This window comes from Mustela putorius, unplaced genomic scaffold (genome assembly GCF_011764305.1).
Source record: "Mustela putorius furo isolate JIRA1106 unplaced genomic scaffold, ASM1176430v1.1 tig00000011_pilon_pilon_pilon, whole genome shotgun sequence".
Classification (NCBI taxonomy): domain Eukaryota; kingdom Metazoa; phylum Chordata; class Mammalia; order Carnivora; family Mustelidae; genus Mustela; species Mustela putorius.
The window spans coordinates 2,620-30,297 of NW_025421256.1; the positions used below are offsets into that span (position 1 = coordinate 2,620).

Below are 27,678 nucleotides of genomic sequence, written 5' to 3' on the forward strand. Positions count from 1 at the left end.
ACCATACTAATATAAACTATTAATAATGGGGAAACTCTGTGTGAGGTCTATGAGAACTGTCATATTATTTTGCAATATATACTATGTCTATACTATTTTACAATTTTTCTGTAAATCTAAAACTTTTCCAAATGTAATGTTTATTAATGAAAAAAAAGCATCAAAAAACCTAAATTTAAGAGCTAAAACTACAAAATTCTTAGAAGAAAATATAAACATAAATCTTCATAATTGGATTAGACAATTTTTTAAAAAGATAAGATACCAAAAGCACAAATAATAAAATTAAAAATAGATAAAGAGAACATTATCAAAATTTCCTCTTACTTTCCCAGTTTTTCCTCCCCCCCTCTTACTTCCCATTCCTCTTCCCAGTGTTTTTCTCCCCCAGGGGTTACTTCTGCAACAAATCAATTACTTATCAATCATTGTCTCAGGATCTGCTTTTCTGGAAAACAATCCAAGACAGACCCCAACACCTCCTGCTTCTGTCTCTCCCAACCCATCCAGCCCAATTCCCCCTTAGTCCAAAAGGATCTTAAATGCTAAAAGGATCACCTTGACCACCAATAGACTGATTCACTGTCTTTAATTTAAAATTTGTAATGATATGGACTACTCTAATTGTAGAAGTAATACATACTTACTGAGAAACAAATGAGACAAATGAAAGTCCTAACTACTGTGTGTTTGACTCCATGGCTGACTTTCTGAATGCTTTTGACATTCACTCGGACACTTCTGCTCTCACAGAGTTGAAGGCAAACCCCCTATCCTACCTCCACCGGTATTCCTGGGTGTCTATTGGTTCTCAGAGAGTAATACAATATGTATAATATTGTTGTTATAATATGTAAAGGACTTTCTTGTATCTCCCCTTAAAGTGAGTTCCCTCTGACAAGTGCACTTCTTCCAGAGGTTGGACTAAATTTTATTCTTTGATTCAATCCCTTGAAGTGCCATAATTCAAGGATCATAATTCTGGCATAGTGAGAAAGAGCCATCTGTCTCAAAATCTTTGTTATTTCTCCCAGGAGGCACAGCAGGGCTTTGGGTATCCTATCATGGAGGTTCACAGTTTTTAGATGGGCACAATTTCAAGACTGTGAGTGAGATCTAAATTCAGTTAAGTTTATGTTGATCTGCACTCAAATTGTTTTCTGTCTAGGTGAAAAAAAAACAGCTATGTTTGGAAAACGACTTGAAGAGGAGGCATGTCTTATTAGGAATTACATTGTTAATCTCAAATATGGCTGAATGGAGATAGGCTTTGGAAAATTATAGGATCTACTGCTAGATTTTAAATTATAAAGTGTAGGAAATATTTATGGTTGTGTCTCCCTTCCTGGTACTGTGTTCGACGTACTCAGGACCCAGTAAGTATTAGATATTATTTTCAAATCTTCCCTCTCCTCTCCAAATTCCATTTGGTTTCAAGTCTTATTGATTCTAACTTGGAAATATCTTGAGTATATCATTTTGTCAATTAAAATATTTTAATCTAAGTCCTTGTCCTGGCAGTGTATTACTGGATAGCCATCCCAACCTGGTGGCGTAAGCAACAATCATTTTATTTTATCTCATTATTCTATGGATCAGGAATTCATGGAAGACTTAGCTGGATGGTTCTTCCACTCCACTCGGTCATTCAGTGGTACTCAGCTGACCTAGTCTGGAGGATACAAGATGGCCTCACTCACATGCCATATAGATTTGTGGCCTCTCCAAGCAATGTAGTGGGACTTCTTCAATGAGGACTTGAGACCAAGGCAGAAGTTGCCAGTCCTCTTAATGACTAGGTTTGGATGAGGTGTCATGTCACTTTGGTCATAATCCATTAGTCAAAGGAGTCAGAGATTTTAGAGGGGAATGGATACTCCTGCCTATCCAGCTATCTTTAACCTGCTAAGTCTTCTTCTCTTGCCTGACATCATACGATAGGCTCTTCTAATCACAATCAATCACACATCTAAGAAATTATCTTTCTCTTAAAGAAAAATATAAAGCCTTAATTATTTTTTTTCTTCCACATGCAGCATTATTTATTGTTTGGCTGCTGCTGATGTAATTATACTCAGGCTTTGTATCATAACACAGAAAACTTTTTACAATCTGGTGCCTATTGGTATTTCAAATATCATTTTCCACTGCACTTGTCTATAAGAACCTTTTTATTCTCAAAGCATACCATGTCCTTTCACGACTCCAGGCCATGCACACAGTTCTTTAATCTGCCTGGAGTGCTCTCTTTCCCTTATCTCTTAACTTCTTGGCTTCCTTAGGCCAATGTGGTCTTTCCAGAACTCTGAATTTCTAGACAATGATGCTCATTTACTATAGCTTTTGTCACATTATATAGCCTTTTATCCATTTATATGTGTCTCTTTTTTTCTCTGTATCTCTCTCTGACTACACATATTTTGAAGACAAAGAATATTTCTCTTCATCTTTCTATCCCTAGCATTTAAGCATAGTGCCCAGCATAGAAATCACAAGTGGATCTAAAAAATGAATAAATACAAGGAAAAAAACTGGAAGAGCTACAGTAGCAAAAAAGTCAACTGCTCCTAATAACCTGACATTTTCCATTCTTTTCCAGAAGGTGTCAAAGAGCAAGATGTGCTGAAGAACTACATATACTTCCAAAGTCACTAAGTACCTGTCCATAGACAGAGCATCCATATTTTCAGATTGAACATGACATAAGGTATTTTGATTCTTGCTTCCTCCATGTATTTCCATCTACTTATTTACTTTAGAATTTCAGCCTTCTAAAACTAATACCCTACACATTTTGTAAGTGTAGTGAAGGTAAAAGGATGAAGTTAACTTCACAAATGCTCCTGCTTTTATCTATAGGAATCCAGTGGATATTGAATAAATGAGTTATGGACAGAAAACTATCATACCCCCTTTACCCTTGACACAAGAGACCTTTTATATTTTAATTATTTATTTCATACATTAACAATTTAATTGCTAGCAAAATTAATAACTCCAGATTATGCTGACAAGCATTGCAATCTCCAAATAAGGGACACATCATTTGGGCAAGTCTACAATGATTTAGATCTCAATGGTGTGCTAGAGAAGAACATATAATTATAGCCTGAAATAGTTGTTGTTTTACTTCCCCAAGTATGACATGTGTTATGTACTTTCCTAAGTGAGTTTACTACTTTTTTTTTTTTAAAGATTTTTATTTATTTGACAGACAGAGATCACAAGTAGACAGAGAGGCAGGCAGAGAGAGAGGGAAGCAGGCTCCCTGCTGAGCAGAGAGCCAGATATGGGACTCGATCCCAGGACCCTGGGACCATGACCTGAGCTGAAGGCAGCGGCTTAAACCCACTGAGCCACCCAGGCGCCCGAGTTTACTACTTTTTATCAGTCATTTTTTGTCACTACAGTGGAAGAAATAATTGGAAATGAAGAGTGGGTTATAATCAGATGAACACCTATTTCACTTTCTTCAGAATAATTCTGGTTATGTTTGCTAACTTTATGTAATTAATAATAGAACTTCCTCTCATTCTCTGAGGTGCTTTGGCTTAAAAATTATATAGATGTCCCAATGATAATTAACTAGACAAATTATTCCTATTGCATAGTGCCAGCATGGGCAATTTGTAGTGGCTTTCAAACTTTTTGACCAAAACTCATAGGGAGAAATAAATTTTTCATCATCACATAGTATACTAATTAACACACACACACACACGCACGCACACACGCATACATGCATGCACACAGGCACACACCCCATAAAGCAAAAGCTTAAGGGAAATAATACTAGGATATTTCCAAATCTAATCTAGTCTCTTAATTTTAAAAACTCCAGTCATGGCACTTGAATTGATTCCCTATCCATGGCTTAAACAACACCAATATCTTAGATGTATCTTGAGGTTGTAGAACATTCCTTCTGATGGTTCTCCTTCACTTGATGGTATTATGCAAGGTGCCAAACTTCTCCAAACAACACTTTCATGGTCTGTAAAGTGAATGTAATAACTATCTCAAGGTAGTAGGAAGAGTTAACTGAGATGATGTGGTCAATGAGCCCGGAATCTAGTAGACAATAAATGTTTTCTTTTTCTTTTTCTTTCTTAAGCTTCTAAACCAACAAGACCTAGCTAAAATTCACAGTTTTTTAGCAGTGAAAAAAAACATTTCTCTTAGCCCTTTGACCTCTAAAGTTTGGTCAGAGTTTTTGTTTAACTGCTGATAATAACACTGTTTCTTCTGTGTTCAATAAATAGTCAGTTACTTTTTGAGCTACTTCTGGTCAATCCATTAGAATAGCACCAGCAGCTTCTCAAAAAAAAGAAGACACAAAAGAAGAAAAAGAAATTGTGATGAATATTAAATAATACTTTTTATTGAGGGGTAGGTAGACGGCAAAGACATTGATCATCATAATGAATGCAACATAAATGGCTTGCATTTCTGCTTGACAGAAATTGACAGTTTTCACACATAACTCCATTAGCAGAGGGATGTGTTGGAAAATTAACCTTGAGAATAAAACAAGGGACAGAAGCATAATTTTGCAAGGGGTGATGTATTTTTTTTTCTGTTTTAAATGTGAAAGAAGAATAAAAATGAGTATTGGGTCATATATCTGAGATGTACACCGTGAGCAATAACAGAAGACAGAGCCCAAGCAGGAGTACTCTGACGTCCCATAATCCAGAAGACCAAAGCAATGATAAAGGTAAGCATTCTCCTTTCAGGCTGGCAAAATCCAGGCCTGTGCCCAGAGTTCTCTAGTTTTCACTGTGTTAAGGTGGGGCAACCTTTGATGCATAGCTCCTCTGCTCTGTTTGGCACCTGCTGAACCCCAGGACATCACAGTAGTGGTGGAGGCAATCCGGCTCTGATCATTTTATAGTTTGAGTCCCTGAAGTCAGAACCCCTCCATGGAATCATAGTAGTAGGCATCCCAGCACTATGTAAAAAGTCAGTCATCTTGCTCCTTATCTTCACATTGAGTCTTTCAACTTTGTCTTGTTTCATATTGTTTCATTTCAGTGAATTTTTACTCTTCAAGTAGCACTCTTGTAGTAGTTTGTAGACATGAGTCCCTTTTTCATTTCTGGGTACTCTTGACTCTTCACACAGTGCTCCCTGTGCAGTGTGCTCAATAAATTGTGCTGATAAGTAAGTCACTCACTCAACAAGAATTTGTTCAGTATCTGGTGACCAAAACAAAGATTAAGTACTAATGACTTTTAAATCACCAAATCCATTGACTATTCCTTATTGCTTATCCTCTTTTCGACACTATAGTGGCCTCCCTTGGCCTGTCTCCACTTCTCAGACCCACTGCCTGGCCCTCCCTGACAAGCTTTCCCTTTTTCCTTTACTATTATTCAGCAATTGTAAGGAGTTGAATCTGTCTCCATTAGTACATGGCTTGTTTGAATTAGAGCCAGGACTAGAACTCAGGTCTATATATAATCAACAATCAAGAAACAGCCATTTCTTGATGTTTCTATTCATGGAGAGGAAACCCAGATGGACCTACTCACAATAGATGCTTCCAAATCAAAGATTCCACTCCCCCAGGACATAGTTAGGACACTGTCTAGCTAGAAGATATTCAGAGAAAATTCACCCCTTTACCTGCCCCAGGGAAATAGGAGAATTCAATGCCTGAGCCGTTTACCCAAGAGAGTAATCCATGCTGGAAATTTTGCTTAAAGTATTCTTTTAAAAGGCCCTTCTGTCTTTATTATGACTCTAAGGCTGCTGAGTCTGCCCAAGCATATGAAGTTGCAAAGAATATTTCTTTTTATTCAGACCTTGTATTCTCTATAAAATGAAAGGACTCTTGGCACATAGTTGGCAATTACTATCTAGGTTTTCTGCATAACGTAGGTTTTTTAACTAAGCTTTAACTCAATAGACATCAGGCTCCAGTGAAAATACATGTGGACTAACACGAGCAGAAATAAACACAATTCTAATCAATTTAGCTGTTGACAAAAGCATGTGGTTTCATTGCTTGGGGCCAAAGTTTTAAGAGAGGGTTCTGATTTCTCGCTGACACACCCTTCATTTATGTGTGCAAATAGGGTAATTAAGTGTCCAATTATCAGATTTGCATTGGCAAATGGGGGTTTTGTGTGGGTAAAATTCTCCATAGTTTGGGACCAGCTGAAACTTAGGTCTTTTATTTTTGAATCAATCCTCCAACAATAACGCAGGCATGATGAAGTTCTCATCTTGCCTCAATCTGAAGCCACGGCTGAAGACTTGCTTTTATTTTGGTGATTCAGTGAAGCGGAGAGCCAAAGTTAGGATACTGAGCTTTTTCTCCCATACTCTCTACTCTGAAAAATAATTAAGCATCTCAAGTGCTTTCAGATTGACTTTTTTTTTTTCCTTGCCAGCTCTATAGAATTGATTACTGAAGGTGAAATACCTGTAAAAATATTCTTTATGAAGATTTAGCCATATGTGAGTAGTAGGTTGAATGACCATTCATAAAGCAACTTTATTCTTTTTTCCCCTAGTTCTTGGGTGAAATCTAAGACAGGTCCCATATCTTTCTCAAAATATAGGTAGGAAGTTTTCTGGACACTTTCAGTCACAGAGCTGGTCTCCTTACAGTAATTAAGATGTTCTTTTTTTGTCCAGTTCTAGTCAAGATGGTAAAATACTCCATTCTGTGTCTCTCAGTGAATGCATTGAAAATTCTGAGGAATTTGGAAAGTTAATCGCAGCAGGCAGTTTGAGGGAGGGAAACCAGAACTCAGACTACCAAGTCAGGAGTGAGGCAAACTTTTCCCACACTGGTATCTTATGTTCTAGATCTGGAGACAGCTAGATACCTGGAACCATGCGCCAGGTACAGACAGCACTCCGAAGAAGCCCTTGAATTTTGGCTTGAAGAAAGACAATGGGGGCTCCTGGTGGTCAGAGAGAGGAGAAAATGCTGTTTTTATTCTTCCTTTACATTCCCTACTCCTCTAGCTCCCAGGGAATCCTGTCCTGTTGGTGGGAGCTCGTTAGACACCAAATGGGAGAGCCCTTGTCTCTGATCATAGAAACTATGATATTTCTCTTTTTTCTCCTCTATCTTCTTGCCATTTTGCCCCGAAGCAGAAAGACTTGGCCTCTTCTTCTTTTAGCCCTATTTTGCAAAGGGCTTGCATGAGTTGGATCACATTTTTTCTGGAATATTCCTCCTCTACGTAGACTACCAGGTAAGCTTTTGACTGTGTATTTCAAATCTAGGAGAAAGCTACGTCCTTAATAAAGCCTTGTTTTTCCAGAAATAGCTTTACCTACTTCTTTTATAAAAGACTTTGGTATGATATCTCATAATTATCTCTGGTTTGGAGGCTGCCATCTTCATCTGTGGATTCATTCCCACCCTCTAGGGCTTGGTTTACTGATTTCTATAAGGGTTTAAAATAAATTATCACATTTGTTGTCTTCTAAATGAAATATCTCAAGAAATATTAAAAGATATGCACTAAGCTGAGAATTAAGCATTAGCAGCGCCTAAACAGAAATGAATTTATATGAATATTTTATTATAGATAGGGCTGCCATACAATGTATTGCCCACCTCATCTCTTGTTTGTTTCTTCATGATTTCTTCTCCACCCACAGCTTTAGACATGGACAGGTATGTACAAATCCCCCTGAAAATATACATTTTGACCTCATATTCTAAGCTGGACGATACCAACTAAGAAAGAGAGGATGTGGAAACTACACTGCACATAAAAGTATTGACTTTGTGAAGCTTCCACCTTTCTTTCCATCCTTCTTTGACTCTCACCTTCTTCCAAACACAGTTAAAACAAGAGGATGATTCCCTAGCATCTTGTTCTAACTGCAGGTTTTAATTAGATGGAACGTTGTGGTTAGACATTCTGACTTTAAGAATCTTTTTCATGGATTAAGATCTAAGTTTTGTTAGTCACTATTCATGTAACTGCAGTTCTCTTATACTCAGTTTCTTCATCTATAAATTGAAAGCAATGGTGATGTACTCTCTGAGAGATGTTGTGAGTATTTGATGAAATAATTTGCATAGCAGTGCTTAGCAGAGTGCTTCAAGTAAGTGGTCAATAGACATCAGCTCTCATTACAGTGACCATAGAATTCATTGTCCAATCTGGACACTTTTTTTTTTCAATTGGGACACTTTGGAGATTGAGAGTGGACTCTACTAATAATTTGTTGGGATAGAAGGGGGAAAATGAGATTTTTCCCAGTCAAATCAGAATGCCACCTTCTGTTTTGTGAATGACTCTCTACAGTGGTACTCTGACGACCAATTTGCACAGAATGCCACAGAAAGGGAAACTGTTACACACTTTCCACAAACCCTAAATTCTAAGGGAGGTTTATATCGAAGAGACCTGCTTACAAATGATCTCTGAAAAAAGTCCAATTCTTGCCAAAATATGTAAAATATTTCCAGTTTGCCCAATACTGAATTAAGAGATTCTTCTTTCTAGTTTATCAGCAAGTTTTTGTGTGTGTTAAACACTTATTGTCTTGGAGGAAGAATACTTCTAGGGTGGGAGCAAAGGGGAAGATGATGAAGAGCTTAATAAGTGAGTCTGAAACCAAATCTCCAAAGAAAACCACTGCCACCACCATCACCATGAAAAAGAAAACTTGACACTTGCTTGCTGAATCCCTGAGTCAAAGTAATTTCTTTTCTTTTCTTTTTTTTTTTTTTTCAAATCCGGAATATTTTACCCAGAGCATACTTTGATAATTATTTCCAACTAAGCCTAAAAGTATGTCTTCTAAAATTATCAAGCAAATTTAAATCAGAGGACCATCTGCCTTAGACCAAGCTAATAATTAAATGTGTTTTTTATTTGCTAGAGAAATGGATTCTCATGTGGGCACACTTGGTCTTACCAGCGATGAAGCCTAATGAATTAGATGTTGTCAAGGGGCCCACAATAGCATCTCAGGCTTGGCTGAATTTCCTTTTGGGTTAACTGTTGTGACTTCCATTCTTCTGAGGGAAGGAATTGAAATTACTAGGAACCTGAAGCTCTTTACCTATCCAGTTAGGACTCAACAGTCTTAGCATTGAAATAATCTTCCATTACACTGCACAGACCAAATGGCTAAGGGTCCTTGCAGTGGAATGGATGTCATTTTGACTGCCTATGTTTCCATCAGCTCCTGGCTGGCTTTCCCATTTCCCTGCTTCCTCTGCAAACTAAGGTGGGTTTTGGCTCCAGTTCACCTACTCAAGCCATTACACGATTCTTCTTATAATGAAGAATAAAATCATTCTAGGTCCTATGGGCTTTGCAAGGTAATATTGTATAACTTGACTATTATTTGAGAAATATCATGGCCTAGTTAAATAACATATTCTGTTAACTTACAAGTTAACAGAGCATCTTGCCACTGCCTCTCCTTGCCAACATTGCACCTGAAAATTTTGGTAAGGAATTATAGTTCATGTGAAAACAGTATAAGTACGAGGGTGTGGAGATGGTTATATCCTGCTTTCTCCCCAAACTAACTCATGCTCACATTTTAAGTAAATTTTATTCCATTTTACTTTTAAATAATGAAGTTCTTATAATCTTCTCTTTCTGGGGTTGTGATGTACTCTGTTGAATATATTCTGAATGTAGGATGTATCTTAGAGATAGTTATGTCTAAGAAAGTTTATTCTTGACATCAGCTTTTATTTTTCCTTGCTTTGAGTTCCCATTAATCAAGATTTCTTATGCACACAAATTTCCAGTAAAGCATACTTCATGGTTATATAGATTCAAATGTTCCTCATGCAAAACCATATGTCCCAGTTGCATAAAAATTTGATATATCTATATCTATATCATCTATATCTACTTTCTTTATCCATTCATCAGTTAATGGACATTTGGGTGGTTTCCATAACTTGCCTATTGTAGATAATGCTGCTGTAAACGTTGGGGTGCATGTATCCCTTTGAATTAATATTTTTGTATTCCTTGGGTAAATATTTAGTGGTGCAGTATTTAGATCATAGGCTAGTTCTGCCATTCTGGAAAACAGTATGGAGATTTCTCAAAAACCAAAAAAAAAAAAGGAAAAGAAAAGAAAAAAGAATGAAAATGTAGACCCTTAAGAGTAGGTGGGGCAGTGAGGGGGGAGGGGCAGATGATGCTGATACTGGTCCACAGAACACATTTTGAGTAACAAAAGTTGTGATCTGTAATGTGTGCATGTGCACGTGAGTATGTATGTACACACACATGTCCCTAATATGGTCATTATTCTTTCTAAAGACCAAACTTGTCTTCTCTTTGAGTATGCCTGGTGCACTCAGCTGGAAGAGATTTTCCCTCTTGTTTGTGAAGGATTTCTAATGAACTGCGTGCACGAGGACCCTCCCCTGCTGACTCATGCACACTGAACCCTGCTTAAGCTGTCAAGACAGTTCTCTGTGCTGTTAGCTCAGGTTTCTGCTCAGATGTGCTTGTGCTGTTAGCTCCGGAGGGGCTTCACTGATAATGGCATCTGAGGGCATTCAATTAGCACATTTCAGGTTTCTCTGGTCACGGACACCTCATCATTTCTTTACTTAGGGATCTTTTCCTTTTTCCAAATCATTAGGCATCTCTTCCATGTTACTTTTCACTTTCCAGCCTGCAGTGGGTAAGGATTCTATTTTAATACCATCTCACAACACATCTCTGTGTTAGGGTAATTTAGGGAGGAACCAGGTGCTACCTTTTTTTTTTTAAAGCAAAGTTTCATTTTTCTGAATCCCACTAAGACATTGATCCTGCCTCCTGTCTTTACTCGAATCCGTTGAAACCTCAGCATTAATAAATAGGTGTGATGCAGGCTGTGTCTGGAGATGGAAACTGAGTCTGGGAAGACAGGGAGGAGAAAAGAACGGGGACAAAGACAGAAGGCTCCTCAGGTTCACACCTGCAAAGTAGAAAGTAAAAACCACTGCCTTGGGGGTGAGATCATGAGTTCCTCCTTCCGTCCAAATCCCAGTATCTCAGGAAGGGAAAACTCAAGTAGGGCAAAGGTGAGATCTGCTGATTCTTTCTCTAATGTAAGTTGGGAGGGAGGATTCTCTGGTTCAGGGCTTTTTCAAACTTTAACATGCATGGGAATTCTCTGGAGATCTTACTAAAAATGCGGACTTTCATTAGTTAAGTCAGGGTGGGGTCAGAATTTATGCATCTCTAACAAGCTCCCTGGTGATGCTTATGTTGCTGATCAGGGAACCACACTGTGAGATGCAAGGTTCTACCGGCATATATCGAGGGCCATGGTTCTCAACCTTAGTTTCTCATTAGAAGCATCTAGAAAGCTTAAAAAAAAAAAAATCCCAATGCTCAGGCCTCGCCAGAGACCTATTATTAAATCAGAAACTGTGAGATCCAGACCTCAATAATTTTGAAAGCTTCTCGAGTGATTCTAGAGTGCAGTCGCTGGGGATATAGGGGAAGGGGAGGAAACGGAATCATTTCTCCAAGTGTGGTCCCAGGCCCAGGAGCATCAGCATCACCCAGGAAATTGTTAGAAATGCAAATTCTTAGACCCTCCGGTAGGCCCACTTTATTGGAAAGTAGAGCTGGGGCCTAGCAATCTGTTCTGTTAAGTTTTTCAGATGATCCTAGCACACACTAAGATTTGAGAACCATTGAGAACCATTATATATTTAGCCTCTCAGACTAGTTTGATTGTGGGAACAAATACATTCTAAATGTTAACATGGCTTCAGGCAGTGTCTGTTGAGAACCCGCTTACCCGCTATTGAGCGCTTACTATTTACTATATAAAATGCCAAGCAACTGACTCACTGCATCTCACTTACTAGCTTAACATCCTGGACAGGTGAATATTAATGTCAACATAACACAAATGAAGAAACAGAAGATTACTGAGGTTAGGCAATTTGCCAAAAGTCACAGAGCAGGGTAATTAGTATTTTTATACCAGCTCCTTCTGATTCCACGTGTTGTCTCTCCTAACCTAGGCTAGGCTTCAGGCCAAATGAACAGAAGTGTAATTCACTCATTTTGTAACGATTGGGAGCATGTAAGACATGTTAGGTATCAAGCTACAGCTATCTAGATGTTGTCCTTGTCTTCACGAGCTCATGAGCTACTGGGTTTCAGAGAAGAAAACTGGCCATTAACACACAGACAGATGCATTCCCTAATAGATTAAGTAGCTTGTGCTATGGGTAAAAGTACCTTCTTTGGAATTGGAAAGTGGGATGGTGGGGTGTTTCAGAAAGAATTTCAGAGACAAAAAGAAAGTGTGGCACCCCTGCATGTTTGAGATAGTATTTCGATTTAGAACAAATCAAATTATTTTTAAATTCCTTTTGTAACTGCTTCAGTTTGATTAAAAGTATCTACTGGATTTTTATTCAAAAGCTAGTCCTGTTCTATCAAGTAATGAATTTCCTGTGATATTGATACCTGATCAAGTTATTCTCCATTTTCACGCATAGCTTTCACTGAACTAGAATGAATATTGTAATAGTTTTTTTAAATTTATTTTTTATAAACATATATTTTTATCCCCAGGGGTACAGGTTTATACACTTCACAGCACTCACCATAGCACATACCCTCCCCAATGTCCATACCCCCATCCCCCTTCTCCCTCCAGCAACCCTCTGTTTTGTGAGATTAAGAGTCACTTATGGTTTGTCTCCCTCCCAATCCCATCTTGTTTCATTTATTCTTCTCCTACCCCCTTAACCCCCATGTTGCATCTCCACTTCCTCATATCAGGGAGATCATATGATAGTTGTCTTTCTCTGCTTGACTTATTTCGCTAAGCATGATACGCTCTAGTTCCATCCATGTTTTCGCAAATGGCAAGATTTCATTTCTTTTGATGGCTGCATAGTATTCCATTGTGTATATATACCACATCTTCTTGATCCATTCATCTGTTGATGGACATCTAGGTTCTTTCCATAGTTTGGCTATTGTGGACATTGCTGCTATAAACATTCTGGTGCATGTGCCTCTTTGGATCACTACGTTTGTATCTTTAGGGTAAATACCCAGTAGTGTAATTGCTGGGTCATAGGGTAGTTCTATTTTCAACATTTTGAGGAACCTCCATGCTGTTTTCCAGAGTGGTTGCACCAGCTTGCATTCCCACCAACAGTGTAGGAGGGTTCCCCTTTCTCCGCATCCTCGCCAGCATCTGTCATTTTCTGACTTGTTAATTTTAGCCATTCTGACTGGTGTGAGGTAATATCTCATTGTGGTTTTGATTTGTATTTCCCTGATGCCGAGTGATATGGAGCACTTTTTCACGTGTGTGTTGGCCATGTGGATGTCCTCTTTGCAGAAATGTCTGTTCATGTCCTCTGCCCATTTCTTGATTGGATTATTTGTTTGGGTGTTGAGTTTGCTAAGTTTCTTTATAGATTTTGGACACTAGCCCTTTATCTGATATGTCATTAGCAAATATCTTCTCCCATTCTGTCAGTTGTCTTTTGGTTTTGTTAACTGTTTCCTTTGCTGTGCAAAAGCTTTTGATCTTGATAAAATCCCAAAAGTTCATTTTTGCCCTTTCTTCCCTTGCCTTTGGCGATGTTCCCATGAAGATGTTGCTGCGGCTGAGGTTGAAGAGGTTGCTGCCTGTGTTCTCCTCAAGGATTTTGATGGATTCCCTTCTCACACTGAGGTCCTTCATCCATTTTAAGTCTATTTTCGTGTGTGGTGTAAGGATGTAATGGTTTTTTTTTTTAAATTAAATTTTATTTTTTTCAGTGTTCCAAGATATAGTAGCTTTTGTTTGGGTGTGTTTGTTTTTCAGAGTCAATGAAACAATTTTTAGGAAAATGACAGTTCTGCGAAATGCCAGGATTTAACTGTTAATGTCATTTGGAATTAAATAATCCACTGCTAGGATCCTTTGGTCTTGTTGAAGCAATGACAAATCAATGATGCTCCATGACTGGAACTGGTTGGGTGAAGAAATGCTTTTCTTTGGAATAAGAATAATACAGAAAAATGTCTGAATTATTTAACATCATGGCAGGACCGGTGGGGGTAGAAATGTAATCACCATGTTTTTCATTAGTGTTAGGAATTAAGGTAATCACTCCCTTAGGTTAAGAAAAGAAAACAACAGCAACAACAACAAAACTTAGGAGAGAAAAAAACCCCAAAACACCATCTTGTGCCACTCCAGCTCCTTCTCACTGAAGTGTGGTACATAGGTGAAGTTGGGGTTTTGACTGCTGCCCCGGCTCCCACCTCTTTCTTTTCCTTTTTCCCTCCTATCTTTTCCACCTTGGAGGTTTCTTTCCAAATACAGTATTACCCATTTGTGTGAGTTATCAATAACTGATCTTGAACATTTGTATTTGTGTTTTGTGAGTAGAACCTAAACTTTGGGACCATGCAGACCGGCATTCAGTTCACAGATTTCCACACCTACCAACAGAGGTTAGTCATTTAAACTCTCTATGCCAGGGCCTCCTTGTCTAGAAAATAAGGGCAGTAATGTCTTCCTGGCAGGGTTGAAAAGGTAGCAGAGGCAATAATTTGAAACTATTAAATCAAGGAATGATTATCACCTCTTTAAATCATGCTCTTTTGTAATCTTGGATTTTCAAGGATGTATTGGGAGGCATATCACCTCAGAAGAGAGAAAACGAGTAATGCCTATAAAAAATAAGTAAACAAGTAAAACAGGTAAATAATTTATTATCTTCTAATCTTAAAGCTGAATTATTTTTTTTAAGATTTTATTTATTTATTTGACAGAGAGAGGTCACAAGTAGGCAGAGATGCAGGCAGAGAGAGAGAGAAGAAGCAGGCTCCCCGATGAGCAGAAAGCCCAATGCAGGGCTCCATCCCAGGACCCTGAGATCATGATCTGAGCCGAAGAGTTGGAATTCTTTTCCTTTTAACCTTTTCTGATTGGCGAATTTCAGTTAGTAATATGCATTTAAGTTTCCTCTATGTGTTTCTTGGCTTGACAGCTCATTTCTTTTTATTGCTGAGTAATATTTTATTATCAGAGTGTACCACATTTTATTTATCCATTCATCTCTTGAAGGACATCATGGTTGCTTTCAGGTTTTGGCAATTATAAGCTACAAACATCAGTGTGCAGGTTTTTATATACCAACGGACATAAGTGTTCAAATCATTTAGGTAAATACCAAGGAGTGCTATTGCTGGATTGTATGGTAAGTGTGTGCTTGGTATAATGAGAAACTACCAGACTGTCTTCCAAGGTAGCTGTATCATTTTGTGTCCCCACCAGCAGTGGGAATGTACTGTGCCACGTCCTTGTCAGCATTTGGTAGTGTCAGTGTTTTGGATTTTTTGCCATTCTAATAAGTGTTTAACAGTATCTCATTGTTTTAATTTGCATTTCCCTCACAGCATATGATAATGAGCATCTTTTCCTGGGCTTATTTTTCCGTCTGTATATCTTCATTCTATGAGTTTTAAAACACATGTACAAAACTAGTTCCATTATCCCAAATGAAGTGGTCCTCAGTCAGTGAGTGACAGGAATTGGTATATAAATGCTGCAGCTTCCTTAACCCTTGATTGAACAAGTCTGAATGTGTTCTCTGACCAGTACCCAGAGTTTTCCCATGGGACTAAGGTCCAGTTGCCCACAGCGGTGACTGATGTAGAATGTTGTTTCTCACTGCCTTCCCTTCCCTCTCGCATTTCCCAGTCCTCTTTTGGTGTTCTCTGCCTCTCCCAAATGAACTAGATCCATTTCAATCTTTGCCTCCTTTTGAGGAATCTAAATTAGGACAGTCAGAGTGTAAGAAGAACTCAGCATAGACAGTAAGGGAGTCTGTCTAGGCAGGAAGAGAAAGGGGTAAGCCCCACTTCTGGGCCCAGGGTAGTGTTGAACAAAAGAAAGATGAGAAAGATAAAGAGAGGACATCAAGGCCAAGATTCCCATTTCCCTCACTCTTGGTCCTGCACATGAAGCAAGAGGGACAATAGAAATGTTCTGATAGATATAGGAGACACCACGACACCAATTTCATGGTCTACTTCCCTAGACATAGCTAAGGTCCTAGGAAGATCCCCACAGTCATGTCTATACCATGTCCTCATAGAGTGGGAATACAAATACACCATTGGCTGATGGAAAAATTGGAGAGGTTAGCCTAAGAAAGTGGGCTCTCTCCCTGGCCAGCACCCGATCTTCCTTCCAGTCCTGATGTGCAGACACAAAGTTTCAGAGACAGGCAGTGGATTGTAATATACCTTGAGATGCATGTGTGAGCACATTATGAACAATTGATAGGCCAGGACCAGTTTCTAGAAGTAAGCCAATAGGAAGTTCCACATGGTGGTGAAGATATGATTGTTCTTCCATCCATGCAGCTGACCAACCAGCTATGCCAAGGTGGAGCGTTCCAGGGATCTGAGAGTTACCACACAAATCCATGGTCCCCATTCTCTATTGGCATGTGGCATATGAGCTCCAGAAACCACCTTCAAAAGGCGCAAGGGGACAGAGAGGAGATCTAAAAGATAACATATATTGGACAGACACCACACACCAAAGAGGCTGTTGAAACCGGAAGAGAATAAAAAATACAATTAGCCCAGTCTGAACTTTAATGTTGCTTCTCCCCTGGAGAACTACGAAGAAGATTCGACTGGCCATAAATAAAGAAGATGAGATTTCTTGGTACAGAAATGCCATGAAGCACCGCAAGAAACTGTACAACCCACTACATAAAGATCAGAGATGAGGGATAGGAGGCACCCAGCCAAGCACGTGGCCCATGGTAAGAGCTTAGGAACTGGTGGCTCCAACACTGACACCACATCTGACGATCTGAGTGAATTTGCTGGAATAAGAACCGGTCGTAGCTGATCTAGGGGGAGCAGTGGGAATGACAAGTCTTGGTTCTATTGTTGTTCTTTCAAAAGACTCCAGTCCTAGAGCCGCTTCATGTCCAGGATTCTACATAATGGCCTTTTAGTCGGATGGAGCACTGGATTGGTTCTGGGGCACCCGTTGATTGAAAGTGTGAGGCAAGTTTGTTCCAAGTCTTAAGAGTTTGATTTGATTAACTAGTATTGATTAGTTTTTGTGTTAGAGCTCCTTTCTGTGAGGAGTTGGTGTTCAAATTCACTAAGCCAGCCCAAGCGTCAGTGAAGACTGATCTCAGAGACCATTTGTTTGCTCTTTCTCCCATTAGTTTTAAATTGAACACCACAAGAGCCATAAAACAACAAAGGCCGTAATGTGCAGCTGAGCGGTTTTGGTGCAGTTTCTTGCCTTCTTCCTGCCACTAAAGGCAGATTAAAAAGGCATCATTTTCTTTGACATCTGTAGTATGCAGTCACCTTGCCCATTAGATTCAAATAGGGCCAAAGAATAGCGAGGGAGGGATGGGCTTATGGGGAAATTTGCATATACATTTCCATTCGGGTTAAAGACATTTAAATCCACATTACCCTGGACCATGGCGTAATGAATGCACCATTATGGACAAGCTTAGCGTGTGTTGCTACTGCATTTGGCAGGTTCAAGTCTTGCTCTGGGTGTAATATTTTGTGACTCATTTTTCCTCAAGCATAGAGTAATAGGCTTTAACTTTGCTAAGCTTTTCTGCCAGCCCTTCGCCCCCTGCTGTTCCATTATATTGAACTTGTAAGCAGGACCCTCTGTCCGGCTCACCCAGATTACCGAGGCAATACGGCCCCGCTGAGGGGCTGGTGTCAGGATAAGTGTTAGGGAGGGAGCTCCCCATCTTGGCATGCTGTTCTCATCTTATTAAATTCAGCTTTGTGGAAGCAGGGAGCCTGCCTCTCAGTCACACTGGCTCAAGCCTGATCCAACTGCTACTGTCAGACAATATGAAAATAGGAACCACCACAGCTAATGGCAGGTGCTGCCTCACAGCTGAAAAAAAAAAAAAAAAAAAAAAAAAGAGAGAGAGAGAGAGAGAGAGAAAGGAAAAAGAAAAAGAAGAAGTCCAAGGGGTTTGTATTATGATGATGATTTCATGAGCCTGTGTGAGTGTGTGTTATTTTACTCTTTCACAAACACTTCACTGGATCGAAGGCTGGATTCAGAAAGCCTCGTGCTTCTGAGAAATGAAATAAGTCTCCATGCTTTCAGCAGTGGGTGTGTACATGTGTTGGGGAGCTGTAGACGGAAGGCAGCTTTTATCAGTGTTCTTCACTCCAGGTTCCAAGGCAGCTCGTATTTAAATATTTAAATATTTTTTAAAAAGCATTTTTAAATCCCTGGGAGTCAGGAATGTCCATGTAATAATTTAAGATTGGTATGTTTGTGTAACAAGGCAGCAGAGGGTCTGGTTAGAGCTATGAAACTAATGAACAAAACAGAAAATCCAGCCCTAGAAATAAGTCATCATGTGGGTTTGAGAGTCCCCATCCTCACCCCAAATTTCTGCCTTAATATGTGTTTTGGTTGTGTATTACAGCAAACTCAAACCACTCCAAATGCTTCGTGGCTTAAAATGACAACCATTGTGTGGTTCTTTACGTTCTGTGGGTTGGCCTTCTAAAGAGTGGATATTTGAATGAATGAAGCCAGCTGAAGCCTCAGCAAAGACTGACCTCCAATATCACTTGCATGTTATTTCCCCCACTCATTCCCCTAGGCTCTGTTAGACGGTTCTTCTGCTGTTCTCACTAAGGTCTCCTTGGAACTGTAGTCCAGTGGACAGGGCTTGAATGTTCAGGATTTGTCACTCACGAATCTGTCATCTTGTCAAGGACAACTAAGCTGGGGTCTTGGTTGGTGGGGGCAGACGGGGTGTTGTTGGCTTTCTCTTTCTCCTCTTCAGTTGGTCTTTACATCTGATGTCTCCACATGGTCTCTCCAGCAAAGTAGCTGGACATTTTACTCTGTGGCTCAAGGCTGTTAGGCGTTCTTATAGGTTTAGGTCTTAGAACCATTCTGGTATCACTTGGCCTGCATTCTATCAGCTGAATGTCACAGGCTTAGCCCAGATTCAGTCTCCAAGTGGATTACACAAGGCTGGAAAACTGGGAGTTGTGGCTCACTTGGAGCTGTCTTTGGATGCCAGCTAACATGTCATGTTATGTACTTTGCTCTTCAGCCCCCGATAGTAATGCATGATGTACCTTCTTGCATGGATAATTTAATCAGTTATTCTGTAGTTCTTTCCACTGAATAGAGGTTTTTAACCCTGTGGCTCAAATATTCATGAAATGGCATTCCCATTGTGAGACTCCACTTAACCAAAGTGTGTGTGTGTGTGTGTGTGCGTGTGTGTGTGCGTGCGTGTGCGTGCGTGCATGGTTGGATAGAGAATGAGAGTAGGGGAATGTGGAAGCCAAGTCTCTATGTACCTGAGCCAGGATAAAGCCATAAATATATCTCTCAACAGTATCCTTAAAAAGTAATATTGAATGTATTAGGCCTTATAATCTAGAAATCTGAAGAAAGGGATTCAGTGAACATGTAACCAAGTGTAACTCTTCAACATTCCTACCAATTCCACTGTTTACCCCTGCTTGACTCAGATAGCTGGATGGGTGGTGAGACCCTATGGGGAAAATTGATGTGGGGACTCTCTTCCTTGTTGTCTGGGTTATCTCCTTTGTGGATCCCCAGGCAAGAATTTTCCTTCTGGAGGTTGGCAAACTCCAGGAAGAAGGTCATCACTGGCCTTCCATGAGAGTGCTAGGTATTCCTAGTCCCCAAGAGGTCAAGAAGGAACTGAACAGAAGGACCGGGTATTGAAAAGGAAATAAGGAGAGTGGAAAGCGGGAATGTTCCTTCATCTAGGTATCTCAGCAGGGGCTAGCTGTTAAACTGAAGGCCATGAGGCAGGACCACTTCACTTTCCCTTGGTCAAACATACCTGAGCCCCAAGGAACCTACAAAGAAAAGTAACAAACCTCTATTGAAAAAAACAATCAATAGAATTAATAAGAAGATTTGGGAGGGGCACTATATACATGAAAAATATTTTCAGTAAGCTGCAGGTCTCATAGATTCTAGTGGCATTTGAGGGATGAGACAAGTCTAGGGTCCTCCTACTATATGGCCATCTTGGCTCCCTCTCTCATGCTCATAGATTCTAGGCTTGAATACCTGAAATTAAGAATGGAAAACATTTCACTCATGATAACTACAAAAATGAAAAAAAAATTAAGATAGCTTCTCATAAACATTATTTACATTTAAGACAATTCTAATTAAAAATCAAATTTCTTCCTTAAATTTAGATAAAATTATGTTAAAAGTATTGAGAAAGAAAAACTCCTCCAGAATAACCAAGATCACTATGCAAAGAGAAGCTATTGTCTTCTCAGATGACTACCTGCTATAATCTAGGCTGGTTAATATATCACTGTAGACTAACCATAATTCATTTAGCCATTCCCCTGACAATGGCTAATCATAGCTAAAATCAGTAAACATCCTTGTACATGTGTCCCACATAGTGGTACATATATTCCTATAGGACAGACACCCAGGATCAGTGTTTGCTGGTTGCCATTCATCTGTGAACTTAGCTGGGACAAATAAAGGCTTTATTCTTGCACCATTGGCTGATGCCAACATTGTACCTCTTCCACTTCTTACACAGTTTTCCTTCCTTCCTTCCTTCCTTCCTTTCTTCCTTTCTTTCTTTCTTTCTTTCTTTCTTTCTTTTCTTTCTTTCTTTCTTTCTCTTTCTTTCTTTCTTCTTTTCTTTCCTTTCTTTTTCTTTCTTTCTTTCTTTCTTTCTGAAGAGTATTCAATGAATTTTCATAAGATGAACATAAATAGGCATCCTCATTGGATAAAGGAACAATCCTTTAAAATTTAGAATGGCTCCATATTCAGGAAAGTTTTAAGAACAACAATATGTGCGAAAATTGAGTCTAAACTCTTCTCGTGTTTGGAGATTTTTAGAAAGTTCTTCAAAACAGGAAAATTGTAAATAGCCTTTAAAACATAGACTATCAACACATTTGTTTAGCTCACTCCCCAAAGCTCTTGTATTCTTGTACATAATATTTTTAAATATTATTCTGAGATATTTCAATCTTATATAAAAGAATAATAAATAAAAGAACTATTACCCAGGTATTGACTACCCAGCTTTGTCAAATCTTAGCTGTTTGCCACATTTGCTTTAGAATTGTAAAGTTAAACATTTTAAATAAGTACCCCCTGGGTACTGCTTTCTACTCTCATTTCTCTCCCACCTTCCCTCTCTTATCCAAAGGGAATCATTACTCAGAAATCAGAGTTTATAATTTCCATGCAACTTATATGAATTTTTAGTATATTTGTATATAGTAAATAACATTTAGAATACTCCTTCATTTTTTTTACTTTATAAAAATAGTCTCATACTACATGTTTTTCTTCTACCTGTCTCTTTAGAAAGTACTATTTCTGAGGTTTATTAGGTTGATACCTGTAACTTTATCTAGTTGAAAAGCTATTTAGTATTGTGCATATGAAATGTATCCATCCTCTATTAAATACACATTTCTATTGTTTCCAACTTTTTCCTATTATAAGAAATAATGCAATACACCATTCTTAAACCTGTGGCTAGGTGGAAAAGTCTTCTAGTAGTAGTTTTCAAAGAGTGGCTCAGAGTGGCCTAGAGGTTTCTGAGACCTATTTAGGAGAGCTCCTGGTCTAAAATTATTTTCATAAGAATGACGTTATTTGACTTTTGCATTCTCATTCTCTCTTAAACATACAGCAGAGTGTTTCAGAGACTGCCTGGTATGTATTATCACAACAGATTGAATGTGGAAGCAGATAAGAGAATCCAGCTGTCTCCTATGAAGCCAGATATTAGAATAATTGGAAAAATACAAAATAGTGTCACTTTAACACTGATTTTTTTTAATTTTGAAGAATAGAGGATTTTTTTTTGTAAAAATATGGTATTTAGGTTAAGTAATGAGTTGTTGCTTTTAAGTGAATGAATAAATATTTTAAAATTTCTTGGTTTTAATTTCTAATTTAGTAAATTTAACAGACAAAAATGAAAAGAATTTGGTTCTCAGTAACTATAAAGAATAATGAATTGTTGAACATTGTAACAAAAACTTATGGTGTACTATATGCTGGCTAACTGAACATAACAAAAACATAAAATTAAATTAATAAAAATAAAGTATGCTGACATTAAAAAAAATAAAAAAGAAGAAGAACTTAGAGGAGTTCCACCAGTAAAATGTTTTTTGTGTGTGGGGGAGGGGTTGGTGTACATATGTCTTCATTTCTCTTGGGTAAATACCTACAAGTGGAATTTTCGGGTCAGGGATAGATGTATGTTAACCTTTAAATAAATTGTCCCATTGTTTTTCAAAGTGGTTATTCGGTTTTACACTCCCTGCAGCTATTTATGAGAGTTCCAGTTCATCCACATCCTTGTCAAGTTCGCTATTTAAATTTGTCTTTTTAATTTTAGTAATTCCAGTGGCTCTGAAATGATAACTTATGGTGGTTTTAATTTGAGGGATATAATTTTAGAGACCCTTTGTCTGGGTTAAATATGACATAGCTTTTTAACAATGGAAAGATCCCAGGGAAGGTGTTGCAGAAGGATCAACTCTGGTCTGTTCTCCTTGCTGAAAATGATTTATCAGGTTATTATCCTAAATGACAAATAATGACTCTATGGTCATACCCCTGACTGTACCCAATGTCATATAAATGACAAATAATGAGAATAAAGGCAACCAGGTGATTGTCAAGGTGGGAGAAGTTGAGCATTGATGAAATATGCACCAGAGAATATAGTACCTTCTTATCATATCAACAGAGAGCATCACTTCGGCTAAGGCTAAGTTTTCGTGCGTGGATGTTCTAAATAGGAACGTTAGTCTGGTTGTATGGTAAAGAGGATGCCAGTGGGGCACAAAAGACTCAAGACTGGAACCTAGCAGCATAGTGCAAGTGCACTAGACAAAGGATCCAGGGGACTTGAGGTTGATTACTTATTTTAATAAGATTAAAATAATGGCTTAGAGTGCCATTGATCTCCTATTAACTTGACCCCAATCAAGTTAACATTTCCTATCCCTCTGTGCAATGGTCCCAGGAAGCTAGAAGATTGCAGACCCTTGGGCAGTGTGAAGTGTGAAAGAAAGAGTAGTCCCTGCAAGTTTAATGATGGCATTGAGTGCTTCAGGGCTGGCATGTGGGAGACAGCAAGTTTTCTGAAGGCTGGTGTGGCCAAGACTAGCTAACTCCTTCCTAAACCCGTTTGCTTTTCCTCCTGGCCAGAGTTAGACCACATTTCTCACATTTCTCATTACAATTACCTGTGGCCAAGTGACTAAGCTCTGACCAGTGGAATGGGAGCACACGTTGTCATGCCACTTCCATGCTTGGTTCATGGAGAACTACTGATATAAATTCTTGACCTTCTTTCCCCTCATCAGCCAGTCTGTTTGAAGCAAACACAGTGGAAGTCCCTGACACCCCATGATATGACAGAGGGACAAGAGGGAAGTTAGTCCAGGACCCAAGTTCTATACTCAAATTTACATGAGCAAGAAAGAAACTTTTATTAGTTAATTCAATGACACTTTGTCATTGTACATTCCAGCATCCTTTCTACCCTCACTAATACAGCAGGCACTACTTACACCTTTCTGCAGACCTGCCAGAGATTTAAACTGGTGCCTTTTGGATGATCAGTAAATACTTGTTGAATTGGTCATCGAGGAATAAACAAGTAATTGATTAGAAAAAACAGTATGCACTGAAGAAGAAGAAAGAAGAAAGAAAACGTGTGTTGCTCTCTTTATTAGATTGGTCAGGCCTGGCCCATGGTAGAAGTAATTTTAATTTCCTTTCCCACTGGGGTTTTTAAATTTTCTGCTCTCTCATGGGCCTATTAAGAGCTGAGAAAGCTGGAGAAGGTGACATCCAAAGGTTATTTATTAGCAGTCTGTTATTTCTCTCTTCAAGTCCAATTCCTCTCCTCTCCTTTAGAAGATTTTATTGCTATAAAGAGTGGCATCTGGTACCAAAAAAAAAAAAAAAAAAAGTAAAGAAGAAATCAAACCCAAAACTAAGCAAAATAATAATTAGGTTAAAAATATTTCCTTGGGGTTTAGCTGAAACTGGGAAGGAATATCTCTAGCAGTCTAAACATCAAAGACAGAACAAATTTTGCAAAGTGCTGTACAGACTAACCCTACTTATTTACTCGTTCTCACCTCCTTAATAATCCACAAACTGAATACTTCTCACAGTAAACCCAGCAGTGTCACCTTACTTCTCCACCAAGATATATAGCCAAGAGCTGTAATGAGGTCTCCTGCAAGGGCAACCCCCATTATGTTTACTAAATATGTTATAGTATCTTTACTAAAAGAGTCTTGTCAACAGTGTGTGTCTCTCTGGGCATAGTTTGCAGGGTGAGTCAGTAAACTTACATCATTTTTTTTTTTTTCAGTTAATCCTCCCTCCCAAGAAATGTGCTATTCTGTACTGAGCTTCCTTGTCGTTGGTGTGAATTATCTGATTTTTACTGTTTCCAAAAGTATTTTGCATATTCACAAAATGTTATCATTCAAATGTACACTATTAACCCAGAGTGGGTTTTAAGCCAAAAGTAATTATTTCTGTTTCAGATAAATCAATTAGAATTGGAGTAGGGACTATATGGTGGTTTTGTCATATTACTTTTGGAGAAGCATAGGCAATATACATAATTATGGACTGAAAATTATGTTAGCTCCTTTACAAAGTTATACATTTTCTGACTCACCTGAGTAACAGTAAGTTAGTCCTAGTACACAGGGATAAAGGCACATCAAGCACTGAGAAAATTCAATATGAAAAGTCAAGCTGATGAAGGATTTTGATGATGGGGCAATTGTTTACATTAAAAATTAGTTATTTGCTTCATAGGCCTTGCCAATTTGTTAGTTATTTGACCAAATTGCTTAAAAGGCAAGCTTAAAGCATGAGTCAGAAACCTTCTGTTAAAAAAAAGTAATAAATATTTTAGACTCTGTAGAACATAGGGTTTCTATGACAACTATTCAATTCTGTTTCTGTAGTGTATGTATGGAGCAAAATCAGCCATAGATAATAAATAAATGAACAAGTATGGTTGTGGACCCCAATGAAACTTCATTTGTGGATATTAATTTGAATTTCATATAGTTTTATTATGTCATAAAATAGTCTTCTTATGGTTTCTGTTGTTGTTGTTTGTTTTTGTTTTAGCTTCTGGGCCATACAAAATCAGGGGATGGCCTGATTTGGCACGTGGATTATAATTTGCCACCCCCTGATTGAAAGTATTGTGAGCAAGTCTCCATTGACAGAATGAAAGCAGGATGAGATGAAGGTAAGATGCTTGATATCACCGTGTGTAAGGAAAAATAGGAATCGACGTACACACTTAGTTTGGAATTCAACATTCAGGGGTGCCTGGATGGCTCAGTTGGTTAAGCATCTGCCTTCATCTCAGGTCATGATCCCAGGGTCCTGGCATCGAGCCCTGCTTCTGGTTCCTTGCTCAGCGGGGAACCGGCTTCTCCCTCTCCCTCTGTGACTTCCTCATTTGTGCTCTCTCACTTTCCCTGTCAAATAAATAAATAAAACCTTTACTTAAAACAAAAAACAAAAACCAAAACCAGAATTGAGCATTAATTGCTGCAAGGGGCTTTGGTGGTATGGTACTGGGTGAGGAAGAGGCAGAAAGCAGTGTTTCTGACCAGCTCCAGGGTGCATGGAGGCTGGGCTGACTTGGCCTGCAAGAGAACTCAGGTTAAAGCTCTTTCAATGCACCTCTGTCTTGTCTTTTTAAAATTTGCTCTGAGCTCATGCTGAGGAGTGGATGGGATTTTGAATACTTGCAGCCTCATCATTTTCCAACTTCCCTGTCCACTTTGGCAATATAATTTTTAGTCACGGATGACTCAAAACACGAAGATCAATTACCAGGTCTCACCTCCATGGATTCTGACTCTGGTGGGATGGGGGCCTATGAAATCTGCATTTTTAACAAATCATCCAGAGTGTTTTGATGGGTCTTACAGCTGGTGGGCAAAATACTGATTACTGTCTTTTCTAATCCAAGTTTGGCTTTTGTCTTTTCTTAGACCATTTTTCATCTGCAGTTCCTTCTCATTTCCTAGTCTTAAACACTCAGCTGTGGCTTGGGTCTGGCCTCTCTTGGGGGGACAGCTTATGGAACAGAGGTTCAATGTGTCCTTATCCTCCACTGCAGCCAAAGTAATCTTTTCAGAATTCCATAGCGGCCCATGTTGATACCTTGCTAAATCCTCCTTTGCTTTTCCTTTGCATTTGGAATCAAGGTAAACTCCTCAACAAGGCCTGCTTAGTTTGTTTCCTCCAGCCCTCTACATTTTCATCCTAACCTCCATCCCAGTTGTGCTGGCTCCCTTTTCCTCCCATGTCCTCTTCATGCCTCTTCCTACTGCAGGGCCTTTGTACTTTGCCTGTTCCACTGTGCCTTCTCCTGTTCTTGGTTGATATCTACATGGGCTTTATTTCACTTTATTATTATTTTTGTTACATATTTATTAACTTTTTCTTTTAATTTCTTTTCAGTGTTCCAGAATTCATTGTTTATACACCACACCCAAGTGACATTTCCTCATGAAAGCTCTTTCTGACCTTGGCAACTATAAATGTGGCACTAGTCTTGGGGTCAGTTTTACACTTGGGTTTGGGGGGAGTTATTTTGTGATTATTTGACAAAGGTCTGTCTCTCCCACGAGACTGCAAGCTTCATGAGGACAAAGCTCAAGTTAATACTTGGCTCCCATGTGTATCTCCCAATGCGCAGCATTTTTCCTGGGTCAACAGTCATTTGTTGAGTGAATGAACAAGTGGATGAATGAATGAATGAGAGAAAACTGTGGCTTATGTTTTATGCTCCAGGCAATCTGAAAATTTGAGTGTGTTCTGGTTCTGCAACTATGATACACACTAACCTTTCCATATGAAACCAACAGTGAGACATCTGAGAGGACTTCATGCCATCCTGCTGCACCTTGAATATAAGGAGGTTGGTCCCCAAACCAGCATGGTGCCAGATTTGATAAAAGCACAATTGCCAATGTCAGTGAAGGGGGCTGGGCAATGACCCCAACCATAGTATGCAAATACAGAGGAGAATACGAGTAAAGGAGGAAGAATTTCTTGAGAATGAGAATAATAATAAAATGAAGGTTACCAAATGCCAAAGAGAAGAAAGAGAATGAGGTACCCCAAACTTTATGCATCAAAATTTGTATCACAGGTGATATCAATTGGTACATACATTTTTGGTCAAAGTCAAGTGTAGAGCTCTGGCCACATTCTACCAAACTGTACTGGGGAAAAATAAAAATGACGACACGGCCTGTTATCTGCATGAATGTCTGATTCTAGATTTTCAACTTTTGACAAATACATATTTTTATAGTTTTGATATGCAAACTATTAGTATATGCTCTAAAAACATTGTTTAACTCATTTGTTTTATCTCATTTGTTAACTCATTGTCATTAAACTTATGTGACTGCTATAGAAATGTAATCTATTTCTTTTAACAAACCATAGTCTTGAATGTCATCTAGTGAACCAAACATAGTCAAAGTTATGTTTGACACAATTTTTGTCTTTTATATTTTTAGTAATCAGTTCATTTTCTTAACATTTAGCACATAGTCGGCACTCAATAATGTTTATTGAATGCATATTTAA

At 38.7% G+C, this 27,678-nt stretch overlaps 1 long non-coding RNA gene across 4 annotated transcripts; it reads left to right on the plus strand.

The window, feature by feature from the left end:
• Positions 1 to 2,601: 2,601 nt before the first annotated feature.
• On the plus strand, positions 2,602 to 27,209 carry LOC123387000. 4 transcript variants are annotated; one of them, XR_006605284.1, is made up of 5 exons: positions 2,602 to 2,707; positions 4,595 to 4,717; positions 7,114 to 7,214; positions 25,186 to 25,309; positions 26,539 to 27,209. It is a non-coding gene; the product is annotated as an uncharacterized LOC123387000 (long non-coding RNA). The 4 variants fall into 4 exon arrangements; XR_006605785.1 differs by having other exon boundaries at positions 26,872 to 27,209; XR_006606333.1 differs by having other exon boundaries at positions 4,598 to 4,717.
• Positions 27,210 to 27,678: the final 469 nt, after the last annotated feature.